This window comes from Calonectris borealis, chromosome 19 (assembly GCF_964195595.1).
Source record: "Calonectris borealis chromosome 19, bCalBor7.hap1.2, whole genome shotgun sequence".
NCBI classification, from domain to species: domain Eukaryota; kingdom Metazoa; phylum Chordata; class Aves; order Procellariiformes; family Procellariidae; genus Calonectris; species Calonectris borealis.
In genome coordinates, this window is record NC_134330.1 from 13,279,622 (window position 1) to 13,305,346 (window position 25,725).

Consider the following 25,725-nt stretch of genomic DNA (forward strand, 5'->3'; position numbering starts at 1 on the left):
ACCTCCTCCCACTGTGTGTCTGCAGCGAGCTGGCAGTGCTGCAGTGGCGTCGGTCAGGGAAAGAGGCACGCAGCAGCCAACAACTGTGGGAAGCTGGACCCCAACCTGCACCCCCTGCTAGGCCAGGGAAGAGGAGGGCAGGACCGGTACGTGGCATGGGCTCCTGGAGGGACTGCGTCGTATCCACGTGTAGAAAAGCATAGTTATACAGATGTCATGTCTTCAAGACCCCTTACCGTGTGCTTAGCTGAAGGCTGAAGCACTTCTCCCGAGGCTTCCTCGAGAGGCAGCAGGTTGTTCTGTCCATTTAGAAGACAGCCTTCACTTCTGTCATCTCCAGAAACTCCCAAAGACTTGATGTGGTGGCGTTTGTAATAGCGACGGCACTGCCAGGCTTGTCTGGGATAGCAAGCAGCTGGGTTGCTTTCAGCCCCATGCTCGCTTGGCTCAGGGCTCATTGCAGAAAGGCTCTGCAGTCGGGCCTGTGGGGACTGCGAGGAAACCAGGGCTGATGGAGAGGCTGAAAAGAAGGGGCAGGAGGGAGGGGGAGAGCTAAAATCCCCCCAGCCCTCTGCCGGGGAGACTAACGCTGCCTGCTGCTGCATTGCCGTGGCCCTGCAGGCACAGCGCCGCGTGTGCACGGAGGAGGAAGGACGCAAGCTCTGGGACTCCTTGCGCAAGAAGTGGCAGCAGAAGGCAAGGGCAGAAGGGGCACCCGCGAAGGCTTGGAAAGAAGAGCAAGAGCAGTGGGAGGCCCAGGTACTGCAAGCAGGGAAAAACAATTAGGAAAAGAGCATTCCTCTCCTGCCAGGGAGCCAAGGTGGGAAGGTCCCTAAGCCCTAGGAGCTGTCCTGTGTGGGGCTGTACCAGCTCAAGGCGCCTTCCCTGCTGCCCAGCGACACCTCCTGTGCTCACCGCTCTCTCTCTGTGCAGGGCTCCTGCATTCGTGGCACTCCAGAGTGGTGGGGAGAGGGCAGAAAAGAGCCATCCGTGGAAGATGAGGAGAGCCCAGAGGACAAGTTGAGTCTTCGCCTTTTGGAGTCCTCACCTCTGAAAAGGTGAGTGTGGGCCAGCTTCAGCCCAGACCTGGGCCTGCTGAGGGCTGGTGACCCAGCTGTGGGTGGGGGAAGCAAATACCAGCGCCACGGGGCTGGACACGGACAGCATCCTCTCCTTTCTCATGCCATGGGAATGGCACGGGTCAGTCCCCGATGCCAGGTGCCTCGCTGCAGCCCCAAGCACAGCCAGAACCGAGGGGGCTGGGGGGTTGAATGGGACCATGGGGGTGTGGGCGACTGGGAGAGGGGAGAGGCAGGAGGGTCTCGGTCGAGATGTGAGACTTTGTCCTTGCTGCAGTAGGAGCCTTTCCCCACGGACCCGCTGGGCTTTGCGAGGAGCAGCGACCCACCTTCTCGAGAAGGTAGAGGGAAGAGCCCATTGTCGTGGTGGTGAGGAGGACTTCCTCAGGTAAGGATCTCCAAACATGCCCGGTGTTTGCCCCTGCCCGGCAGTGCCCTTCCTTCCTTTGACTCCCCACAGCCCCTGGGCAAAGAGGGTCTTTTCCTGACAGCCTCGTGGTGTGGAGAGCAGCAGGCTGGGATTGCATTACAGGGACCATGGGCCTGCTCTCTCCAGACAGAAGCAGATCCCACCACATGTGTCCTGACGAGACTTGTAGTGTTGCTCTGAACGTCTCTGTGCATACAAGACTACAGAGCTTTATATTCAACTCCTCAGCTCTGGGGAGCAGATCTAGTCCACATCGGCGAGTGCCAGGAGAGCCTCTCGGGCACAGAGGCTCCTGAGAGAGATGTCCAGCAAGAGCCTCCTCCAGCCTGACGAGCGCCAGTGCCAGCCAGCCAGGCTGTTAACACCAACGCTTCCGTCTGTTCAGTAAAGCCCTGTCTGCAAACCACTGGGTCTGACACTGTGGGTCTTTCCTTGGTGGCTGTGAAATCTGCACTCGGCAGAGGGTGAGCTTTGGAGGGGCAGGGAAAGGCCACTGCAGGAAACAGGGCTGGAGCTTCAGTCCTGCTCCGAGGGCAGCCCTCTCCCAAGGCTTTGCTGTACCGGCTCGGCTGCAGCCCTGCTCTTTGTGCATCTCCCGATGAGCAGGGGAGGATCAGACAGCGTCGGACACGCCGCTTCCTCCCTGGGGGCTCCAAGCACCGACCTAGAAAGCATCTCTGCACCCACCTCTCCCATTGCCCCGGCCAGGAAAGCTCTTTCCCCTGGTCCCCCACTATTGATGCGCCAGCAGGGCCGGAGAGAGGGTAGCTGGGCTGCAAGCAGAAAGAAAGGCTGGGTGAGACACCAAGCCCCTGCTGTGCCTTCCCCCTCGCCATGTCCGATGCCCCAAGGCGGGGCACAGCCTCAGCACCGACCGTGGGGCTCCCTGAGATGAGGGAAGCTGCGTCACGGCCAGGAGCCAGCCCTCCAGTTCGCAGCGCTGAGAGCAGGGACCGAGCGATGATCTCTGGTGGGCTGAGGTGAGCCTTGCCACCCCGCCACCCCCTCCCTCCACCCCCAGGGTCCTGTGGCAGGTAAAGGCATCACTTTAAAAAAGCAAGGCTGAGCAACTCAGCCCGCACTGCCCAGGAGCTGGCACAGGTCTAGCCCACAGTACGCAGGCACCCTCTCTTCGTTGTACGACAGCAGCTGCCCCAGGCCGAGCAGTCACAAGGAGGTGAAGGCAGCAGACGGCTTGCACAGCCCTGGAGCAGTCTTTTGGTGATGTTTTCTTCCCAATGACTCGGGACTTAGTGAACGTGCTCCCCCTCAGACGCGGGTCATGTTACCACCAAGCTGAGGGCACAGGAGAGGCGGTGGGCGCAAGAGTTAAGTGGGAAGTGCCAGTGAGGGTAAATCAGGCTGTACCCCTCACTCCTGCTGACGGCATGCTGCTCCGCCTGCAGGGCCCACGCTCCTGCTGGAGAGCTGACCTCAGGAGAGCCCAGACCTCTTGGATTATGTTTGCTTCTAAAGTTGCAAAGCATTTCCCTTGCAGAAGCAGAAGACATCAGGCTGATGCTTCTGCTCCCCACCACTCCCAGAGGGCCGCTTTCCCCTGCTGGTGCCTGCCTGCTGCTGTGCTGATGCACCCAGCAACACCTGCAACAGCTACAAGGAATGGTCAGCATCCTGGTTTTGTTGAAGCGTGGCTTTCTGGTGACCAGTGTTCCTTTCTAACAGCTTAGGCTTTAGTTAGGTCTGTGCCCCAGCAAATAAGAACAAACCACCCAGAGAAGGCAGGAGTTTGGGCCTGCCCCTTGAACTAGACTGCCCTGGACATGACCAGGAGCTCTGCTGAGTTCCAGGAAAGTGGGAAGACCCAGGAAGGCCATGGCCAAAGAGGTTCAAGCCCCAGCAGGATGTTCATTGTGAAGGGAACACTGGACCCATGGTTGGGATGCTCTCTGTGCAGCCCAGGGTACTTTTGGGACATCACCTCTGAGCTACTGTGGCTGCCCTGTCCTCACTGCAGCTCCCCACAGCAGAGCCCAGCTCGCCCTAGGCTGCTGCTGACTGGGTGCGTAAGGCACGGAGGCTTGGCCATGCTGGTGGCCTCTTTTGGGATCTTTCTTTTGGGGCTAGCAGCAACTTCGCATCCTGAATCCCAAAGGTCCTTTTTATCTCTCCCATACTGCTGCTGGGCTCACTCGGCTGATGGGGATGCCAAGGGCCTGCGGCCAGTGGGCTGGGTGCCTCACAGGGGTGCAGGGGTCCCTGGGAGTGCCAAGACACCTCGCTGCTTCTTCCTCAGTGTCCTCCTGCAGCCGACGTGAGCTATGCTCCAAAATGTCCTGCAGGCTGGGACTGTGCAAGGGAGCAGTGGTGGTCGTGGCGTTTTGGGAACAGTTACGTCCCAAGCAGAAGAGGTGTGCCTTGAAAGTCGGTAAGGGGAAAGGCCCTGAAAAGTTGAGGCTGGGTGACCAAGAACGGTAAGGACACGATGTTCCCCAGGGGTAGCTCCTGAGGTTTTGGGCAGGTCCCAGTTCATAAAGGAAGAGTTTCTCTGGGACTCGCTCCCCAGATGCCTGCGTGCAGCTGATGAGGCAGGGGTGGTACAAAGGGGTACCTCTCCCTCTGCGAAAGGAAGGAGAGAGGCAACTTCTTCACTCCCAAGGGAAAGCAGACTCGTGCGCTCCTGTGGGGAGGGCAGGATCTCCAGGCATGCAGTTCTTGAGCCTGGACAGTTTTTAGTCTTTCCTTCTTCTCTCTCTGAGTGGGGAGGACATTGACCCACGACACCTCGCTTTGTGGAGGGGAAGCAGCCTTCTGAGGGGAAGGAATTGGGCCTTCCATGGTGATGGGCCCAGCAATGCCTGTGCTCTAACTGACTTGCATGGGCTTTCTGACTGTGGTGGGCACTGACTTTATGGGCACTGGTTTTTAAAGTGGTCCCACTGTCTCTTGCCAACACGGTAGCTTCTCTCTGTGCTTCCTCTGGCAAAGATGAGCCACCATATTTTATACCCTGTTTGGTAGAAGTAAAGATTGGAAAACACCATGCATAAGACTGACAAATGGTGAACAAGGGTGGCTTGCATTTTGTTAGGTGAATCTAAGCAGGTGAGGAATATGTCGAACGTTGACCCCTCATAAACTAGAATCTTCTCAGAAAATTTTATAGTGTCGATTAAGAAGATGGGTTTCGATGAATTATATAGTGAGAGCAGGGTTTTAAAATGATTTTTTACCAGTAATCTTTTCGTCTGTAGGTTGAAGGTCTCTTTTTACAATATAAATGCAATGAGGAAAGCTTTTAAAAAAATTCTTAGCGAGGCTAAACAAAAATACTGGCAGCTGTAGCAGGTAACCGGAAATAAGAGGCTCCAATTTTATCTGGTGCCATGGAGAGCATTGGGGTTTTTCAGAGGGACTGGCATGGGTGTGGTGTGGGTTTTGTGGTTGTTGTTGTTGTTGTTGTTGCTGGGTTTTGGAGGTTTTCTAGTCTTTGTTAGTGTACAGTGTCAGGTAACTGTCCAATTTAATACAGAAAATGCAGAGGAGAAACAGTGTAGTCAGTCTAGTACTATTACTAGGAAGAATTCCAGCAGAGAAATGGGGATAGACTTGAATGAGTGAACTCTCCCTGAGCTTGGGCTGAACAGAAGCCAAGCAAAAACTGTGCAAGAGCATTGAGGTTTGGCTCAGTGTGAAAAAACTGATTGGCAGTTTCGCCTTCTTGAGAAAAATCAGTTTAGCTACCCGATGTCACTTGCTCTTACTGGGTGCCTTTGTTGCATCTTGTGCCATATGCAGGGGCTTTGCACGCAGGACCTACGCAATTTAACCAAACAACCCGCTTCACACTTTCAGAAAACAGAAAAGACAGGACAGAGTAGCAAGACATTATGCGAGGTGTTGGCATGCTCTCTGAAGGAGGTACTTCAGAGTCTTTGCTGGCCAGGCAGGCTTCAGCCAGGGGGTGAAGGATGGGGGTCCGCTGCTCCGTGCACTGGCCTGATGGGAAGTCTTGTTGAGTCACTGTCTTCCAACTCATTGGTTTTTTCCATTAGGATTTTTACGTCTTTTTATGTTGATTTTCTCCTCTTGAAGTCTTGAGTTCCTCACTCTGCAGATTACAACAGTCCAACCTCTCTGCAGTTTACCTTTCTCACTTTGCAACTGTTGCCCTTCCTGTTTTCTCCCCATCCCACTGGGAGGGGGGGAGCAAGCAAGTGTGGGGGGCTGAGCTGACTACTGGGGATAATCCACAACACTAGCAAAGACCAAAACTGTTCAGCCATTAATTAGCTGACGAGCTGTTGAGAACCTCAAGGTTCTTACCCTTGACGAGGGTCAGCATGGTCTTTGTAGCTGGAACAAGAGGACAAGAAGAAACGGCCTCAAGTCCGCGCCAGGGGAGATATTGGGTTGGATATTGGGAAAAATTTCTTCACTGAAAGGGTTATCAAGCATTGGAACAGGCTGCCCAGGGAAGTGGTCGAGCCACCATCCCTGAAGGTATTTAAAAGACGTGGTGTAGATGTGGCACTTAGGGACGTGGTTTAGTGGTGGACTTGGCCATGTTGGGTTTATGGTTGGACTCGACAATCTTAAAGATCTTTTCCAACCTTAATGATTCTGTTCTATTCTATGAGGACTACAGAGAGCGGGGCGGGGGGCCTGTGGGAACATGCACGATTCACTAACACATGGTTAGGGGAAGGGTCGAAGGTGGGGGCAGCGGAGGAGACGGGAGGAACACAGGGTGGAAAATGGAGAGGAAGCTGAATAGAAAGGGTGAGTCTCATGTCATCAGTGGCCAGTCAGTATTTCTGTCCGACAGCCCTGTGCCTGCTCACCGCAGTGTATCCTAGCTTACGATATCCTTTCTTAACTGTCCGTCTGTGTACTTTCACTCTCTGTCCCAGGTGTGCGTGCTGCTAGGTCCAAACGCCAGCAAGTGGAGAAGAGGGCACAGGTCCCAGGGCTCATAGCAGCTGGAGAGACCAGCGTGTGCGTGTATGTGTGTCAGGTCCAAGGACCAGTCATGGGAAGGACCTGGGTGCCTTTGTATTTTTCCCTAGCGCATTTAGCTTCGTGTATGTGGGTGTATTTGCACAGTTCGCTAGCAAATTTCACAGCCTGCGAGCAGGGGGGAAATCTGTATCTGGAAAGGCTCAAAGCCTGAGCCCCATGTGGGTAGGGGAGCCCGGGGTCTGGGAATGGATATGAGGCAGGCTGAGAGCCTGGGTTAATCTTCGAGCGATCCAGGAGTGTGCGGGCGCTTGTGAGACGAGCTGGTGACTGCACGCATCTGTTTGCTGGCAACCGTCGTCAAACTGGACTAGCTGGCGAGCAGGAGGAGACATGCACGGCAAGTGAAAGGTCCCAGGATCTCGGCAGGGATGTTAGATGGACAGAGGGCCCACACTGACGTTTGAGGGATGCGTGAAGCTGGGTGTGCTTGTGAATCCAGTGCGATGCTATGTGCGTTTTCACTGGTGAGCTTCAGTCCTGTTTAGCCGGAGAGGAGGAGAGGGACTTGACTGTCTCCACTAACCTTTTATGCAAGTTCTGCTTTCTGACATCATTTAACACATGTCCTTTACAGGAACTTACCAAGTTTGGGAGACATATTGTGACAAAAAATAGTAGGATCTAAGACATCACCTCCACTAACTGCCAATGAAAACTCTGGACTGAATGGAGTGCAAGCCAGTGTGGGATTCGTCTTTCCTAAATTTTGCCATCTGAAAGTTTGCTTTTGAGGTTAGATTTTTTTTTTCCCCCTGGTCAATGGAGGTAGACTTCTCCTGCACTAATGAGAAAGAACTAGGCACCTAATTTCAAAGTTCTGCTTTTTAGATTAACGTACAGTCATGCAACATCCTTTTCTAGAGCCTTCCCCTGTAGTAAGATCATGCTATAAAAATAGCAATAGGCTGGGTTATGAGTCATCCCTCTCATTATCCTGGCAATGTTAGACAGAAATAGGTCTCCCAAAGGAATATCTAAAAAAATATTAACATGTTTCACGAGCAAAGAACGAAACGGAATCCAGAGAAGAGCTGGTAACTTCTGAAAGTCTACCTCAAGCTGTCCACACTTGGAGGGAGAGAGAGGAATGGGGTTGTGACTGCAAGCATCCTCCTGCACGGGTATGGCAAACTGATGCCATGCTCAGATTTCTGTGTAGATCCTGGCAAGGATGTTCAGAAGAAAAAGAAACAGAACAAGAAGAAAGAGAAAACAAACTAAGCGCGACCCGTGCTTAGGCCTGTGATCTGAACGGAGGGCCATTTCATAAGTAGACAGCAAGCTGACGTGTAACACAGTAAATACACCTGTTCATCAGCAGAGAGTAAAGGAGAGCCTGTACGGGAGTATAGACACAGCCAGTTTCCATGTGCGGTCTTAGCAGGGGCAGTCTTAGCCCATCAGTACAAACAGGACGAATCCAGACCTTCCCTTTACAACTTCAGTGTGATTTGAAATGGTTTTCAAGACAAAGCGATGTAAAACAAGGAAACATTCACGTGACTTATTTCTTCTAATGATCTGATCTATGGATCCTTTTGGCATTTTTAATACCTACAAGACAACAGAAAGCAAAAGTCAGTGGGACCACCCCTTTCCTGTCAGATATCAAGGTCTGCATCGTTGAAGAAGCAGAGACCAACAAAACCCTTGGTAAGGGAGGCTTGATCCCTCCTCTGTCCTCTCCGGCATGCCCCTTCGCTGACGTTGGGGGAGCACTCCAGTCTGCCTGACTACAGAAGCAAGTCAAACACATGCGCTACAGTCAACGCAGCAGGTTTATTGTCTCCTTTCGTGGTCTGCCACCCCCAATGTTTTCTCACTTTGTTACACTGTAAGTTTAACCTCAAGGTTAAACTTGCTTGCACATCCTAACGTATTTTAACAAGGGAAACAACCCAGAGGCATGTGATATCTCATTTTTTCCCCTTTGTCATAGCTCTGGAAATTAAAAGAGAAATAAATAAACATATATATATATATATATATATATATATATATATATATATAAAAATCAAGTGGACGGAGCTACAAACACATAGGAGTCCTTTTCCAGGGAAGTCAGAGGTGAATGAGAGCTTCTGTAAGCAGTGAGACTTGCCAGTAGGTCGAGGGAGGTGATCTTTCTCCCGTACTCAGCACTGGTGAGGCCACACCTGGAGCACTGTGTCCAGTTCTGGGCTCCCCAGTACAAGAGAGACATGGACATACCAGAGAGAGAAGATGATGAAGGGACTGGAGCATCTGTCCTATGAGGAAAGGCTGAGAGAGCTGGGACTGCTCAGCCTGGAGAAGAGAAGGCTCAGGGGGCACCTCATCAATCTGTATCAATATCCAAAGGGAGGGTGCAAAGAGGATGGCGACAGGCTCTTTCCAGTGGTCCCCAGTGCAGGACCAGAGGCAATGAGCACCAACTGGTACACAGGAGGTTCCCTCTGAACATCAGAAAACACTTTTGTCCTGCGTGGGTGACTGCGCCCTGGCAGAGGTTGCCCAGGGAGGTTGTGGAGTCTCCACCTTTGGAGATACTCAAAAGCCATCTGGACACGGTCCTGGGCAACCAGCTCTGGGAGTCCCTGCTTGAGCAGGGGCTTGGACCAGATGACCTCCAGAGGTCCCTTCCAACCTCAACCATTCTGTGATTCTGTGATCTGTGACTGCAGATATCATCAAATAGCATTCGTCCTCTCTCCTGCCCTCCTTAGAAATCTCTAGAAATCTCTAAAGGCACAAATAAGGAGCAGGTTAGATGCTGTCCAAATCAGCCAACTTTTATTTGGATCCCAATGAGATCCGTATGTTTAAAGAAGACATTCCTGAACCACCCTTCAAGCTCTCTGTCTCTTAGACTGTAGATGAGGGGACTGGTTCAAAACGTTAAGACAGTTTAGAAAAGAGAGCGTCTTTTGTTCAGGTTTCCTATTCTGATAGCATTGGGTGAGCAATACACCATGTTAAAGTTCCATCGACAGTTGTAATACCAAACAACGATCAGACAAGAGGAGCAGGTGTAAAGACCTTCTTTCTGAAAGCGATTTTCAGAACGGAAGAAAGGGCGTGAATTGTGAGATGCCAGAAATTGTAGAAATGTGAAGAGAGCATCTCGTCACATCTGTGGTGAACTCTGCACTGTGGCCAGTGTAGTATCATCACAGGAACGATTAAAGATTAGCGTGAGATGACAAAAGAATTGGTAAATTTCATTAGCAACATAAAAACTCAGTTGGGATACTAGCCTTCCATTTTCTTATCCGGCTTCGAGCTTAAAGCAGAAAGTGGTATTTCCTACTGTGCAGCAGGGGAGAGGTTTCCATATTGCTAAAAACGAAGCATAAGACACCCCTGCCTGGAGATAACATTCCCCACAGGCCAAAACACTCATATTGTAAAACTTCTGTGCAGCCCTCGCAGAAATGGGCTTCCCGCCGTTCTGAAAGCGGGGAGGAGGAGCAGGCCATCAGGCAGGAGAAATGGCCCAGAAGGGAGAGAGGCAGGGTTCTGGAGTGCACTGGAGAGAACGGAAGGAAGGTCGTGGGGGCATGTGACACGGGGCTTTGGGACAGCTGGAGAGCAACAGGGAGGTCTCCAGGAAACATGAGGGCAAATGTGGGGCTTGGGGCACCCCAAGAGGACCCAAGTGCCCAGGGGCGAGTGGGCCTCGTGCCCCCTACACGCTGCCCCTCCCGGCCTGGGTGGCGAGTCACAGTGGTGCCCTTTGTGACCCGCCTCTGTGACACCCCGTGGCGCTGCATGTGGTCAACACGGCCACGGCCCCTGCCCCGCAGTGTCTGGGTGGGACAGGGCGGGAGTGTGGAGCTGGCGAGGAGCCCCTGAGCACAGCCCACGTCTTTCCCCACCACCCCCGGCAGCCCCGCGGTGCCGAGGCATTTCGCCAAAGCTTCCCCCTTCCCCACCCCTACCCCTTTCCTCTGTCCCGCACGATGGCGCAGAGACCCCCCAGACGCCCGAGGGCAGCCTGGGAGGAGAACAGGGCTCCCCAGGAGAACAGCTCTCCACCGGAGCCCTACGAGGTGTGCGGGCCCAAGCTGCTGCAGACCAGTAAGTGAGGGGCCCCGCCCGGCTGGGCAGGCCTGGGGCCAGCGACCGCACCCTGACCGACACCAGGGTCCTGTTTCCCCGGCACACCGGCAGTGGGGGAGCACAGCACTGCCGGGATGCTGCTCAGGGCTGGGAGCCGGCCCCAGCACAGCCTCCCCCAGGGCGGGAGAGAGCAGAGGGGACCCGGCTCCTGCTCCGGGATATGGGCAGCAAGAAGCAGCTGGCCTGGCAGGAGGCAGCAGTGCTGGGGGATGGGGACTTTCCCAGCCTGTCTGCAAGCGAGTTCCTAAGGCCGGTGCCCTCGTGGCTTTCTGCGCCATGCTGTGCTCCAGCATCGCAGCCCGTCTGCCGGGCACCCTCCAGCCTGGACACACACAGGGAGACTGTGCCAGGGGAGCGGGCATGGGGCTGGACAGAGGGCAGAGCTCCTTCCTCTCCTCGCATTTGCCTTCGGCCCCTCTCTACAGCCCTCCCTGCTCTCCTCCTTTACTAGGTGCCTGCACTGCTGCGTCCAAGTGGCTGGCTCTGTACAGAAAGGAAAAAGAATCCGTGCAGTTCATCCAGGCTTTTCTAAAGAGCCCAAAAAAGGTAACCGCGGCCATTTCCACGGTAGCTGTGTTTGCGTCTCCTGACAGGGTCGCCGGCTCTGCTGCCTGCTGCCGGGGCTGCTGGGGGGCTGCTGGCTGGGCACAGCTGCTCCCCCCAGGTCTCCTGCACAGCACTGCAGCCCCAGTGCTCCAGTCCTGCTGGCCATGTGTCTACCTTCTCATGCTCCCCGTTTGTCTCTCTGTCCCCTGGCTGCCAGGAGGAGGCCCAGAGGATGCGGTTCCTAGAGACCATCTGCACCCTGTGCAAAGCTGCCAGGTGCACGGGCTTGTCACAGGGCCTGAATGCGTTCTGCCGCAGATTTGAGCTGGCAGAGAATATCAAGGTGAGGGGACACCCAGCGGGTCTGGGGAGGGGGGCAAGGTCCGCGAGCACCGGCACAGTGGGGACAGCGCGTGGGCAGGGGGAGGGCAAGGACAAGTGCACGTGGACACTGAGCTGCCCCGAGGGAAGCCCTGCCAGCAGAGACCCCAGCACCGGGGGTGGCAGGCGGCGCTCCGGGGGCCAGTGCTGGGGCGGGGGAAGAGGGACTCCGCCAGCCCCGCCGCCTGGTGCTGGGTCTGCTAGCACTGGGTGCTGGCGGCTGCAAGGTCCCATTCTGGTTGTGCTCTGCAGGTGCTGCTGGAAGAGGAGCCCAGGGACCACCTGCACACAGCGGTGCGGCGGCAAGCCATGCTTGCCATCGCTGCCTTGAGGTAGCTGCCCAGCCCCTGGTTTGGCTGGCACCTCCCCACAGCCCGGGGCATCCCCCATCCGGGCAGAGTCCAGTGGTGCCATCAGAGGGCCTCTACTCTGCCCTGCTCGCAGCTTGTTGGGAGGGCGCAGGGGAGGGCAGAGGGATCCTGCAGCTCCCCGCCAAGTCTCGGCTCTTCCCCAAAGTGGGAGGCGGGAAGCTTGCCTGCCAGGACTGTCCTTTGGCCCAGGCCATGTCGGGGAGGGAGGACGTGCCTCCTGGCGGGGCTCCCCGCACACCCTCCATCCCGCTTGGGGACCGCTGCTCCAGAGGTCCGTGTCCACCTGCCCAAGGCATTGAGGCACCGCTCCCAGCACCAGGGTCCAACAGGTCCCTCTCTCTCTTTGCAGCAAACTGGAGATGGTGCTGGAGGGCGAAAAGAAAAGCCTTTTACAGGCCTGCTTCACGAGCGTCTTCTTGCTTCCTCCACAAAAGGACATGCAGGGCCTGGTCACTACTCTCTACTTTGAGGTAAGTGCTGGCTGAGCTACAGGAGCCCCCAGTCCCTCTGGGCTGCTCCTTGGCCACCACGTGCTGAGAGACAACTGGAGATCCAAGGCAGGGCAGGGCCTCGGCTTTGCTTTCCCACCCTCAGCCCTTCGTCCCCTTCCCATGGGCTTGGCCATGTCCAGTGCCACAGGCTGCTCTGCCCACAGCAGCTTGTCTGCCCTGAGGCCTCTCCTGGGCACCGCGAGGCAGCGCGGGTGTCCTTCCTTGGTGCGGGGAGTTCAGATCTGTCTCCGGGGGTGAGAGGGACCGCAGAAAGACTGCCACAACTCTTTGTCCTCCCTGCAGACCCTGGATGCCATGGACACCATGCTGCGGACGTTGGTGCTCAGCTCTCCTGCCTCCGGCTTCACGGAGCTGCAGACAATCTTACAGGTCTGGCATTGGCAAAGAATGGGGTTCGCAGGGACTGTTCCTCACCCTAGAGGGAAGGGAGTGTCCACTCTTGAGTGGACGGTCCCCACCCCAGTGCCACGCACAGAGCACGCTGCAGGGAGGGTGCCCAGCTCCTGCTTCTGGGAGCCCGGTGTCCCCTGGCTGCAGTCAATGTGACTTCCCCTCTGCAGCCTCCTCCTGTGTCACGGCAAAGCCTTGCCCATGACACTTCTGGGCCAGCTCCATCCCCAGAGCTTTCCTTGCACCAAAGCAGTGCGAGGCATTTGACCCGTCTCCTTAGGCACCGCAGCGGTGGCAGCTGGCGCTGCTCTTCCCCTCCCTCACGGTCCCCCAGATCTGACCAGGGCAGAGACCCACTGGGACCTGCACAGGGAGCCCAGTCCTGAAGCTCTGTACTCCTGGCTTCGCAGGGGGCCGTATCCCCATTCCCCCATTGGAGACCCCCCAGGCAGGCTCCTGCCCAAAAGCCCAGCTTTCATGGAGAGGGGACACAGGGCTGCGTTCTGGGGGAGGGCACGGGAAGGAGCAGATGCTGCCCTGGGGGTGGCATCTGCCTACCTGCCTGGCCTCAAGGACCACGCGAGTGCAGCCAGGACTTCAGCAGTGCTGCTTCTGCTGGCGCGGGTGCCAGCTCCCCGGGCACATCAGCAGTTTCTCTCCTCCCAGATGCTGCTGACCTTTGCCAACTGCCAGGGCGCAGCTGTGTGCGAGAGGGCCGTGGGGAGGATTGGGAGGCTGAGCGATTTGCTGGCCCGCTGTTCCTCAGTGGAGGTAAGGAGCCAGGCACCCTCCAGCCAGGCTGTCTCCCCTTCCCTGCACACCGGAGCAGCCTGCAGCTCAGAGATGCCTGTGAGGCAAGCCTTGGCACCGGTTGAGGCATTCAGCAAGGCTCTGCCCTGGAGCGAGGGTCTTGGTTTCTTTCTTTTTCCCATGGTATTCTCTCCCCAGTTCCCTTTGCCAGGAGCCATCTCGGCCCCCAGTCCTCTGCAGGACAGGACTGCCCAAGGAGCATGGTGGGAGCCCAGGCCTGGCAGCTCTCCCTGCCCTGCTGCCCAGCTAGCTGCTTTGGGAGGGCACTCCAAAGCTCTGAGTTACCAGGGATCCTTCCCCAGGCAGACTCTTGGGTTCAGGGCTTTGGTCGCAGCTGCTGCCCCTCAGCCTTTCTGCCTGTCCTGCCTCCCTCGCCCAGGTCTGGAGCACCTTTGTAGCAGACGATGACAACCCTGCCCGCCACACAGAGATCCATATCCCCATCATGGGACAGCTGCTGGGACGTCTCATCCTTTGCCACACTTGCAAGAACTGGGAGATCAGCTGGAGGGCTTTGGATGCTCTCCATTACCTCTTCAGATTCATCCTGCAGCAAAAATGTAAGAGAAGCTGTGGTGGGCTGCGTCCCTCCACACACAGACATCTCCTTATACGCCTGCTTGTTTCCCCGAGTATTGCAACGGACCGTTCTTGAGCTTGCTGGAGGCTGTCCGTGAAAGTCTGCCAGCTTCCCTGACCTCCTTTGCCCCTCACAGCTGCTTCCCGTAGCATCCCAGCTATCGTTCTGCTGCAGAAGCTGAATGCTCACAGGAAGCCCAGGACCTGTTCTTTGCTGCTCTCCTTCCCCACTCCTCTCAGGACCTCTCAGAACCCGGCTGTTTCATGGTCCCCACAGCCAAAGCTATCATTGATTACCACATCCCCAAAATAATTCTTCCCTATTGGAGAACAGCAGATCCAGCTGTACATCACCCTGGCTGGTCCCTCCAGTGCCTGCAGCAAGAAGCTGTCCCTGACGCCCTCCAGAAATCTCCCCGACTGCTTGCGTCCTGCCATCTTGCAAGCAGGTCTCAGGGACGTTAAAGTTCCCCATGAGAATCCCAGGGCGTGTGACACAGGGACTTCCCCACGTGCTTTCAGGAAGACTTCATCCACATCCTCTCTCCGAGTAGGGGGGTCTGCAACACACTGCCACCACGATGTCACCAGCACTGCCTCTCCTCTGCTTCTGACCCACATGCTCTCTCTTGGACTCTTGATTGTCCCGTATATCTGAGCTGCTCCTTCAAACACGAGGCACCCCCCCTCCTCCTCTTCCCCATCTCTCTTGAAGAGCTTGCATCCGTGCACCGCAGCACTCCAGCCATGCGAGCCGTCCCCCACATTCCAACAATGTTTTATTTGTGTGACTGCATGCAGAGCTCTAGTTCCTTTGAGTTTCCCAGGCCGTGAGCATTTGCACATGTACACTTGAGGCAGGTGTCTCTCATCCTTCTCCATCATCCCTGAGGTCCCTCTTGTTCCCTTCGCCTGTCAACCTTTGCCTTACACCTCTGTCCACCACCTCCTCCCCGGACTGTGGGTCGTAACCTCCCTCCTCAGCCTTTCCTAGTTCAAAGCTCTCTTCACCATTTGGTAAGCTTGTTGGCAAAGACGCTGTGTCCTACCGACTCTTCTGTGATCCCCTCCTGGTTAGGCACGACGCTGCCAGAGGATAATCCAGAGCATCCACAGCGACAAAGGGAACGAGAAGCTGAGAACACCTCCTGGCTTTCTTCGCCCAGCACCAGCAACATTACAATGGTAATGAGCTCCTCCCTTGCTGGGCCTCTTGTCCGTGGCATCAGCAGGAGACCTGTGTGAGCAAAGGGATCCAGAATCAGCGGGGTTGGCATGGCCTCACTGTCCCTGGTGAGAGGGTTGCTGCTGTCCCCGGGCAGGTATTAAAAAGGGCTGCACTCCAGTGTCCCAGCAGCAGCTCCAGCCTCCTGGCTGCCAGCAAGCCCTGGTTCTCTGTAGGCCAGCACGCTGTGCCCACGACCCCAACCCTCCTCCTTCACCCTGAGGGCCCTCTCGTCTCATCCTCCACCCTGCAGTGACTGCAGCCCCTGCTTCCAGCTTTCCTGCAGGCACTGCTGCCGGCACTGCCAGGCCGTCTCTCGCCAGAGCTGCTCTCACTGCTCAGCTAAGCAGCACCATCAGGGCACTCAGTGTGACATGTCTTCCCTGCCTTCCTTCCTCCCGTAGGCGTTTGGAAAATACCTCCAGCCTTCTGAGAAGACAGACATTGTCCTCATGGCCATTGAGGCCATGAGAGACTCAAGCATCTATGACAAGGAGGAGGCGAGCAGCATCCTGGATGTGGCCATGAGAGAACCTGCCTCCTGGCTGTCGGAGGTAAGCGGCCTGTGGCTGCCCTGCCCTGCCCCGCCCTTGAGCCCTTTCAGGCGTTGTTCCTCCCTCTGTCCCTCCCTCCCTCAGGCACACTGAAGCCATTTTAAGCCAGCAGAGTGGGATGGGAAGGGCAGGCATTTCAGAGGCGGCTGAAGAAATGGCTGCACTTTAGTGGGAGCACCATCCTCACCTGTGTGCCCTCCAGGTGCCAAACATCGTGAGGTGCGTCTACGAAAACATGGAGTGCATCCGCACAGCATCAGCCCGGCACAGCCTGGACTTGCTGCTTCTCCTGATGACTGACCAGTGCCCTGGGGAAGTGGTCACAAGCCTGTTGAAGCTCTCTCCATCATGTGACAGGTACTGACCCCAACAGCCCCCGTGGGCTTGTTCCATGTCGGGAGAGGGGCCTGGAGACTTTCTGGCTGCCAGACCCACGGAAAACTAGAGGACATCCCTGAGAAGCAAGGCCCTCCACCCCACCATGCTTTCCAGCCCTGGTGGATCGGCCAGGCCCACAGCAGGCAAAGCTGGCCAAGCCAGCCCAGAGCCCCACCACCAGGTTCCTCCCTGCCCCACGGGGAACACTATCGCAGCCCCCTCCTGCTTGCCCAGGCAGGGAGCCGGGCACTCCAAGCGAGTGGTGGGGAAGGGCCAGGGCTGCAGGACAGCCCGCGTCCTGCAGGGCTGGCCCGGGCACAGTGTGGTGGCCAAGGCAGCCCTGCTGACAGAGTGCTCTGGGCCTGCAGTGCTGCTCTGGCCATGTGGGATGTAATGCTTTCCCAGCCCCACACGTTGGAGCAAGTCTTGAGGGAGCTGCTCAACAAACTCCAGGACCAGCGGCTGTGCAGGATGTTCTGCTCCAACACAGAGGTCGCCTGCATCCATCACTTGGCTGTGAGTGACCAGACCAGTCCTTGCTCACCCTCAGGGCTGTGCCTGCCTCTCCAGGAAAACAGGCACAGCCCTCTCCCCTCCCGTCTGCCCCCAAACAGTCACCTCCTCCAGGACATATGGACACAGACCCTTAGGGCCAGCAGGGACCTGCCCAGCACCTGGTTCCCCTGCGCCAGCCGTACAGGGCCACCCCACGCTGCTTGGGCCCCGGTGCACAAACACGAAGCCCAGGCAGCCCCTGCCTGCCCAGCCAGCACTCTGCTTCCCCTCTGCCTGCAACCCCCTGCCCTGCTCTGCAGACTGGAAACCTGGGGCAGGGCATGGGCTGGGTCAGGGGCAGAGACGTGACCTCTGCACAGGCGGAGTGGGCTGCAAGGTTGGGGACAGGAGACACTCGTCACCACTCGCGTGTCGTGCCTCCTTTGTGCCAGCTCTCGCTGTTCGATCGCTCCTCAAAGGCGTGAGAGCAAGAGGCTGCTGATGCTCAGAGGACAGGAGCTGGCACAGACAGCCATGTGGTGTACGGCAAGGCAGAGGGCACGGGGGCACCAAGCAGCCCTCCACGGGCAGAGCTGCCCCCAGGATGGGCTGTCTGGCCCCGGTGCCCTTGCCCTGAGCTGCCAGTGGGAACCAGGAGCTGCACGGTGCAGGGAGCCCTGCAGGCTCTGCCGTCTCTCACCGCCGTCTTTGTTTCAGCTGCTGGCCACCAGCGACATTAAATCAGAGGAGTTTGCTGGCCTGTACAAAGTCCAGAGGTACTTGAGGCGTCCAAGCCTGGTGCTGCTCTCGCTGGTGCTCAGAGGCCTCATCACGCTGTCGCAGAGACCTGAGACGGTGAGCAGGGCATAGTCACGTGAAGCCATGATGGCAGCCTGGGGCTGGGTCAGTGGGTAACGTGATGGCTTGGCCTGGGCTAGGAGTCAGGAGATGGGATGACAGCTCCAAATGGCTGTCCCCTTCACGGGCCCTCGGGTCCTTCAGGCTGGGACCTTGCCGCTGCAGCGCAAGGAGAACAGCTCCCTCACCCACCTGCAGGAGCTCTCGCTCCTGGCACATCCCCGTGGTGCCAGGCAGGAGTTTCTGCTGCGCACCAAGACAGCCAGTGCCAAACTGCCTCAGTCGAGGGAGCACTGTCCCCAGAAGAAGCATCCTGCTGAGAGGGGGAGGATGAGCCAGAGGCCAGGGAACTAGAGCTGATGCTACGGGCTGCCTCTGGGGCCTGGGGCAGTGGGCCTCTGTCATGAAGGAGTCCCAGCCCGCTCATTGCCAGCTTGGAGATCTCTGCCCTTCCCCGCACCCTGAGGTGCGTGAGCCATGGCAGTCTGCAGAGCGCTGCCATGAAGGGGCCTGGTGTCTGCCTGGGGAGCTTTCCAGGCCCAGAAGGCCAGTCGGAAGAGGGGGTGGCTGAGCAGGGACACAGAGACTTTGTTCTCCTGCCCTAACATCCCTAACCCCTGCTACCCCTGTGTCCCCATCAGTGTGCCCATGGCCACCGCCTGCCAGGAGGCTGCTGCAGGGATTCCTGTGCCACCTGCCAGGAAGCCGGACGGGAGGCTGGTGCTTAGTGGCCAGAGCATTTTTGCCAGGGTGGTCTTTCACCACTTCACAGAAACAAAATTCTGTGCTTCATACAGGCAAGAAAAATGCTGGTCCTGCTGCCTGACATCATGGAGACCCAGCAGAATGCCAACACTGACAACAAGGTGAAGGCCCTGCTTGTCTTCAGAAATGTCATGGGTCATATGAAGAGGAAGGAGGCCAGCCCCATCGCTCTGCAGCTGGTGGAGAAGCTCCTGCCACTCTTTGATGATGTAAGGCTGCTGTGGGAGCCTGAGCCCCACTGATGGGCCCCCTCTGCAAGGACAACTGCCCGTCAGCCCAGCCCTGCGGCAGCACTTGGGCAGGGCTGTTCCCCTCCTCACGCCCCTGGGCTCTCGTGGGGATGGCTTCTGGGCTCTGCAGCCCAGAATGGCTTCTCCCTGACAGGCTTGATGCCTCCGGGCGACCTGAGCGCCCTGTGCTGGGGCCCAGCCCAGCCACTGTGCAAAGCACCTGCAGGCCAAGAGCTGCTCTCAGATCTGCGAGGCCTCCCCAAGCTGCGCTGCCAGACGTTCTGGACCAGACATTCTCCCCAGGCGCTGCGGCGGGGGGCTGAGGCTGAGCCACCGATGTGTGCCCCGGAGGCATTGCCGAGGGCCAGCCCGGTCTCCTCCTCAGCCCGTCCCTGGGGAGCTCTGCGCTGGTGTGGCTAGTGTGGCTGGTGGTGAATGCTGGGGGGCTGGCACAGGCACCGCCTGATGGCAACCTCTTCCGTGGCCCTTCATGGGCCCGGGGCCATTCAGCCACGGCTGCAGATCTGGCCCACAGGTCCTGTGTGCAGAACCTGACTCCAAAGCATCTCCCCTCACGCTAACGCCCTTGCTCAGGCAGTAGCTGTTGCTGAAGTCCTCCTGTCCTCCTCCCTACCAGGAGTCCAGCCAGCTGCGAGAGCTCTCCATCTGCCTCTTCAAAGATGTGGTGCAGATGGGGGTGGGGAACGACAAGCAGCAGATGAAGAAGAACGTGGGGAGAAGCTTGCTCCCACTGTTCTTCCACATGAGTGACCAGACCGAGAGTGTGGCCAAGGTACAGATTTCAAACCTGACCAGTGATGCAGGGAAGGGCGTGCTGACACTACAGGGGTGGCCTGGGCATCAGGGAGGGGCAAGGGCCGCTGGCAGTTGGACTCTTGGAGTCTGTGTCACCTCAGGGTCCAACTGCCTGAGTCACTGAGGACAGGGCAGAGCTCCCCTCTTTCCCTGCACCGGTCCACCACTGCCTTCCTCCTCCCTCTGTGCCTCCTGCTGCAGAGGCGGACGGGGAGGTGGGGTCCTCTCCCATCCCTGCTCCCCCCATTCAGCCCTCCTTCAGCGCACCCCAGAGGAAGGGTCCCGGCATACCCAGCGTGAGAAGGGGCGGAGAAGCTGGCATGGACATTTCCCACACCTGCCCTACCTGGTCCAGCGGGGCTCAGCAGCAGCCACCAAGGCCTGAACACGAGAGTCCCTAGAGGCTTCCCAGCTGTCCCTGCAAGCGTTGGAGGCCAGGGCTTTGAGCCCCAATCCCTGTCCCGCAATCCCTGTCCCCAATCCCTGTCCCCCTCTGCAGGCCTCTCAGGAAGCCCTCCTCATCGATGCAAAGCTGCTGAAGTGGAAACAGCTCGAGCACCTGATCCAGACACAGCAGACATGCAGAATTGGGGAGTGCTTGGTGAGGACAACCCCCAAGCCCCAGGGGCTGGGCTGGACAAGGGGTGCCCCCTGTGCAGCTGTGCCTCGCCTGCCCTGCTCCAGCCCAGAGCTCGCAGCCCAGAGCCCGCAGCCTCGAGCTGCATCCTCCTTCCCTGCCCTCAGGCACAGAGCCCCCCAAGGGCTCTTCTCCAGGCCCCTCTTCCCTCCCTGCCCTCAGAATGTTGAAGGAGACCCTAGCTCATCTGGGCCCTGGCAGTGGGACAGAGGGGTCTCAGGACCTGCAGACCCCTCTTCTGCTTGAGGCTGTCTCTGAACCTCAGCCCCACATGGCTCCTGGCTGGGAGATGGGAATGGCCTGAGGTGGAAGGGGAACAGGGGGTGCTGGGAGGAGGGAATGCTCCGGCCGACTGGGGAGGGTCTGTGCCAGCCCCATGCCCTTGTGCTCTCTCCAGCTGGTGCAGGACAGGAGCAGAGTTGAAGAATACCTGAGTCAGAGCCTGCCATACTTGAAGGATGCTCAGGTCACCTTGCGAGAGGCAGCCGTGAGGTTCATTGGTGAGCCACAGCCCCCGGGGTCCCTCTTTTGGCAGCCTGGCCCCAGTCCCAGTCCGCTGCACTGGCAGCAAGGGGCAGCCCTGTGGCTGCCAGAGCCCTGACTGCCCCGGGCAGGGCCTGGGCAGCCAGGGGCTCTGTGCATCCCTCTCGCACCCCTGCCCACGCAGGTGGGCTTGGTGACAGCCTTGCTCAGTCCCACCCCACCTCGGGTACTGTCCTTCCCTCGGGTCACCCTGCTGAGGGGGAGGAGGGTGTGCAGCCAAACCGGCAGAGCCGGGAGCTGGGCTGCTGGGAGCATGCTGGGGAGCGGGAGGTCTGAGGGAGCTCTCTGCCTAGGGCTTGCTGCGCGGCACCTGAGGAACAAAAATGAGGAGAAGCTGTCTGAGATCTGCAACGGTGAGTAGGGGCAGTGCTGCGTGTGCCGGGGCTGGTGGGGCAGGGGACAGAGCTTCAAGGGCAGAGGAACATTTGGGGCACTCCTGAGCAGCAGCTTCCAGCTGATCCATTTGTCCCACCTGCTCCTCCTGGCCAGGGAAAGGGATGGGTGGGGCTGGCATGGTCTGGAGGGGATGCCTGGGGGTCTCTGCAGATAGGTGGGTTTCAGCTCTGTTCTCTATCCTTCTGTTGCAGCCCTCCAGCTTTTGGAGAAAGACGCCGAACTCTCAGTCTCGTCCCTGGCAGCTCAGACCATGCTGATCCTGAGATCTCCAAGGGAACAGCCAACATCGGGATGGACCCTGCGGGCGCTGTGCTGCTGGCCCTGCAAAGCCAGGCAGAAATGAAGCTCTCTTCAGGAAAATGGCTCTTTTTGATTAAAGGTGGAACCACACGCCCAAGGCCATGGTGTCCTTCACACAGGAACCACCCTGACCGTGCTGAGCAGACAGCGTTGTTCCGGGCCTCTACCGCTGCGTGCAGGGCAGCTCACCCCTCAGCACACCCTGGCCCCATTATTGGTTTAGAATTTCACCCCTCTGTTAGGCTTTCCCCCAAAAGAAGTCATGTTTGTTCACCCCCTGTGGAAGTCTTTTCTCTAGGGAGGCAGAGGGCAGAAGGGAAAAGGCAGACCCCGAAGGAACCAGGATTGCCCTGAGGGCTGCCTCACGCCCAGGCTTTCCAGCAGCCCATGGCAGCACAGCACACGCTGACCCAGGGTGTCCTTGCAACAAAGCCCCAGCTGCCCTGCTGGACTGCAAAACCTGGAGGTTTCATCCCGGTGTTCAGACGTGGCCACCGCTGGCATGCTCTGGGCTTGCACATCCTTGCCCATGAGCCAGGGGAGAAGTTTCCCGGCGGAAAGGGAAGAGCTGTGCCCCCCGGGGCACCCTGCCCCACCTCCTCTGGTCTGCTGGCGCCAGGCTCCCAGCCCTTTGGGCAGCTGGGCTGCTCTGGCCTTCTCCCGCCACAGCAGCAGCTGTCCCCTGCCCTTGACACATCCCTCTTGCCAGTGCAACAGCATTGGCCAGACCCCAAATTCCGCCATTATCCCAGCAGCTGCCAGGGCTGAGCAGAGCACTGCATCCACAGGACAGGGCCAGGCCGTGCCCAGTGCCATCAGCCAGGCAGTGGGGCCAGGGTGCGCCAGGCTCCACTCAGCCACCTCCCCAAGGGCTGGGAAGAGGGAGGACATCAAATCCCCGGCAGGAGAGAGCTCCTCACCACCCCTGGCCAGCAGCTCCCCTCCCTGGGGCCAAGCCCAGGCCATCCCCTCGAGTCCCTGGGAAACCTCTCTGCTCTCCGGAGCTGGGCTGGAGGGCCCCTCCCTGCTGCCAGCCGGCCTGGTGCGGGGCTCTGCCCTAACCGGGGCTCTCCTGCTGCAGGCAGCAGAGCCCTGCTCCGCACCCAGTGCCCTGGGATATAGGGGCATGGTGCTGAAGGAGAGATGTGGGCCGGCCTGGGGTCACAGCCCAGCTGCACGCCCCCGCAGCCGTCCCACTCAGGGTCCCACAGCTCAGTCTTTATTTCTGGCCTCATCCTGCCCTGAGAGGAGTCAGAGCTGTGGCACAGGGGCTGCGGTCCCCTCCATCGTGCAGCCAGGATGGGCCACAAGAAGGGTGGCCCCAGCTCCAGCCACCCTGTGGGTCGCCGGCCACTCTGGCGGGGCCACAGCAGCCATTGCTGTCACATCCCAAAGCCCCGTGCCATGGCTGCCAGGGCCCTCAGGCCTCCTGCAGTGTCGTCCATCCTCGGGGCTCAGAGAGACGAGGCCCCACACCAGGACATGGCCCCTGCGCCCCTTCTGTCTTTCAGGGCTGGGCCCTGGAGATGCACCGCAGGAGACGCCCGAGCACTGCAGGTATGCTCCCTCCCGGCGGCCCAGGGCTGACGGCTTGGCCCGGGTGAGCCAGGTGACAGAGCTGGGAATGGTGCCCGCTGTCATGGTTTAACCCTAGCCAGCAGCTCAGCACCACACAGCCGCTCGCTCACTCTCCCCTTGGGGAATGGGGGAGAGAATCAGAAGGTTAAAGTGAAAAAACTCATGGGTTGAGAGAAAGATGGTTTAATAGGTAAAGCAAAAGCCATGCGCGCAAGCAAAGCAAAATAAGGAATTCATTCACTACTTCCCATCGGCAGGCAGGTGTTCAGCCATCTCCAGGAAAGCAGGGCTCCATCACACGCAACGGTTACTTGGGAAGACAGGCAGTGTAACTCCAAACTGCCCCCCTTCCTCCTTCCTCCCCCAGCTTTTATTGCTGAGCACATCATATGATATGGAATATCCCTTTGGTCAGTTGGGGTCGGCTGTCCCAGCTGTGTCCCCTCCCAACTTCTTGGGCACCCCCAGCCTCCTTGCTGGCGGGGCAGTGTGAGAAGCAGAAAAGGCCTCAACGCTGCGCAAGCGCTGCTCAGCGGTAACTGAAACATCCCCGTGTTATCAACACTGTTTTCAGCACTGTCGAAGTGACCAGGGGTCAGAGTGGGAGTGTGTTCCCGGAGTAATGATGAGTCCCAATATGGGTATGGTCATTCTCCTTTATTTCAAGATATTGTGCTACTTTTATAAGCCAGCCACACTAACACGCGCACCTACGAATCCTCTATTGGTTACAGTCAGCAAGCACACGAATCTTAATATACACAGATTGGTCAAAAGCAGGTGTCCACGCGAACGCTTCCTGCGCCTGCATTCCGTTACCTAATCTACTGATAGTTACATTCCTCAGCCTGTTTCCCTATTCTGCTATCACTTCAGAGACTCTAAAACTACAATTGCTCTTTAGCAACCCTTTGCCTTATACTGTTGTTAACAAATCCTCAGTGCTTGGAATGTTCATGGGATGTCCGTTATTTAATAAAAATCCTTCCACAAATTCCCCTTTTTGTTTTTGAACAATCCAAGCCTGATTTACTACTTTCGATACAGCCTTTTTTATACAACTAAAAGCAATACAAAAGCATACACACAATATTAAGATGATAATCAATATATGCAAGCCTTCTTTTATCGAAGCTATCAGCCATTGCGGCAACTCTCTAAAAATATTCATGAGCCATTCATCTAAAATGCCATGATTTTGTGGTATCATGCTTACATGGTTTTTTAACCATTGTAATTGTTTATGTGTAGACTCACCATGATCGGATAGGTTCATGCAACACATAAACTCTTCTACCCAGAAACCAGGCACGCCCACCAAACAGGTTCTGAAAGGCTCAGTTGCCGTAGCAAGAGACAAACAAAACGCAGATTGATCTGTTTTGTTTGCCCAGGTAACCCACATATTTTTCCTAGGCTCTATGTGATGTATGGACATGGTCACGGGGACTACCATCACTACTACTAATGTTCCAATCACCAGGTTTCGTAGTTGTTTTGCTTTACTTTCCATGTGAACCGCTTTTGACATTTTTCTTTTGTTGCTACCCATTGGTTAAAGGGTACTTTCCAGATCTCTGGCACCAGGTTATGTCGTTTACACTCAACACCTAAAATAATAGGCAAGCAAGCTCTTTCAGCAGTTAATCTAGTCCACTGGTTACAGCTGATCTGATATGAAAGTGTGTTAGTTATCTCATGCCTAGTAATCAACAATATTTTAGTCAAATCAATTTCTTTTGATAACAGTGATCACACCATCGATTAGCGTGATTAAGCCGAACCCACCATTTTTTCCACATTGATAACATTCACATAACACCCAGGGTTTACATCGGTGACAGTCTTTGCATCTGATTTTGCTTTTTTCTATTTCATAAGGAGAGGTCATAACAACGTACAGTCTCGGTCGTTACAATTCCTTTGATACGTCTTCCTCTTCTTGTGAGAGCACAGGCTTCACCGCTCGGCTAGGCACCCATATTGGTCCCTTATCTGTGGAAACACACATGTATCCCCTCCCATTAAATATTACCGAAACTGGGCCCAGCCACATGCCAGTGATTGGGTCTCGATACATTACTTTTAGTTTTGGAAGCGTTGTATGAGAGTTAAACTTAAGGTTTTGGTGATGTATTATAATGGATCGCTCTTCTCTGTCTCCCATCAGACACAAATAATTTAGAGTAAATAGGACTTTATGCAGTCTCTTTTGCGGGTCCTTTTCTTCCTCCTTTTGCTTTGTTAGATAGTCCTTCAATACCTGATGCGTGCGTTCTACAAGGCTCTGCCCCGTCGGTGAGTGTGGGATGCCAGTAATATGCTTGACCCCCCATCTCATCAGAAAGGTTCTCAACTTCTGACTGGTGTAAGCAGGGCCATTGCCTGTTTTCAGTTGTTCTGGCACACCCAACACTGCGAAGCAAGCAAGGAGGTGCTTACACACATGATGAGCCTTCTCACCCGATAAAGCCGTGGCCCGTATTACTTTAGAAAAGGTATCTATAGTGACATGTACATATTTGAGCTGCCCAAATTCAGCGATATGAGTTACATCAGTCTGCCAGAGCTCTAAAGCCTTGAGACCTTTTGGATTAACGCCCAGCCCTATTCCAGGTCCATGATTTCCACACTTGGGACAGGCCTGTATGATAGAGCGAGCTTCGTTTTCTGATAACCCATATTGTCTTCTTAAACCCTTTGAGTTTTGATGAAATATTTCATGACCCTGCCTAGCTTGTAAAAATTTATCTACAGGTGGTACATGACAC

The 25,725-nt window shown here is 56.6% G+C and overlaps 1 long non-coding RNA gene across 2 annotated transcripts; it reads left to right on the forward strand.

Annotated features, from left to right (window-relative positions):
* Nucleotides 1–25,725, forward strand: LOC142090795 (uncharacterized). 2 transcript variants are annotated; one of them, XR_012676634.1, is made up of 5 exons: nucleotides 1–146; nucleotides 622–759; nucleotides 934–1,058; nucleotides 1,357–1,467; nucleotides 25,712–25,725. It is a non-coding gene; the product is annotated as an uncharacterized LOC142090795 (long non-coding RNA). The 2 variants fall into 2 exon arrangements; XR_012676633.1 differs by lacking the exon at nucleotides 25,712–25,725 and having other exon boundaries at nucleotides 1,357–1,833.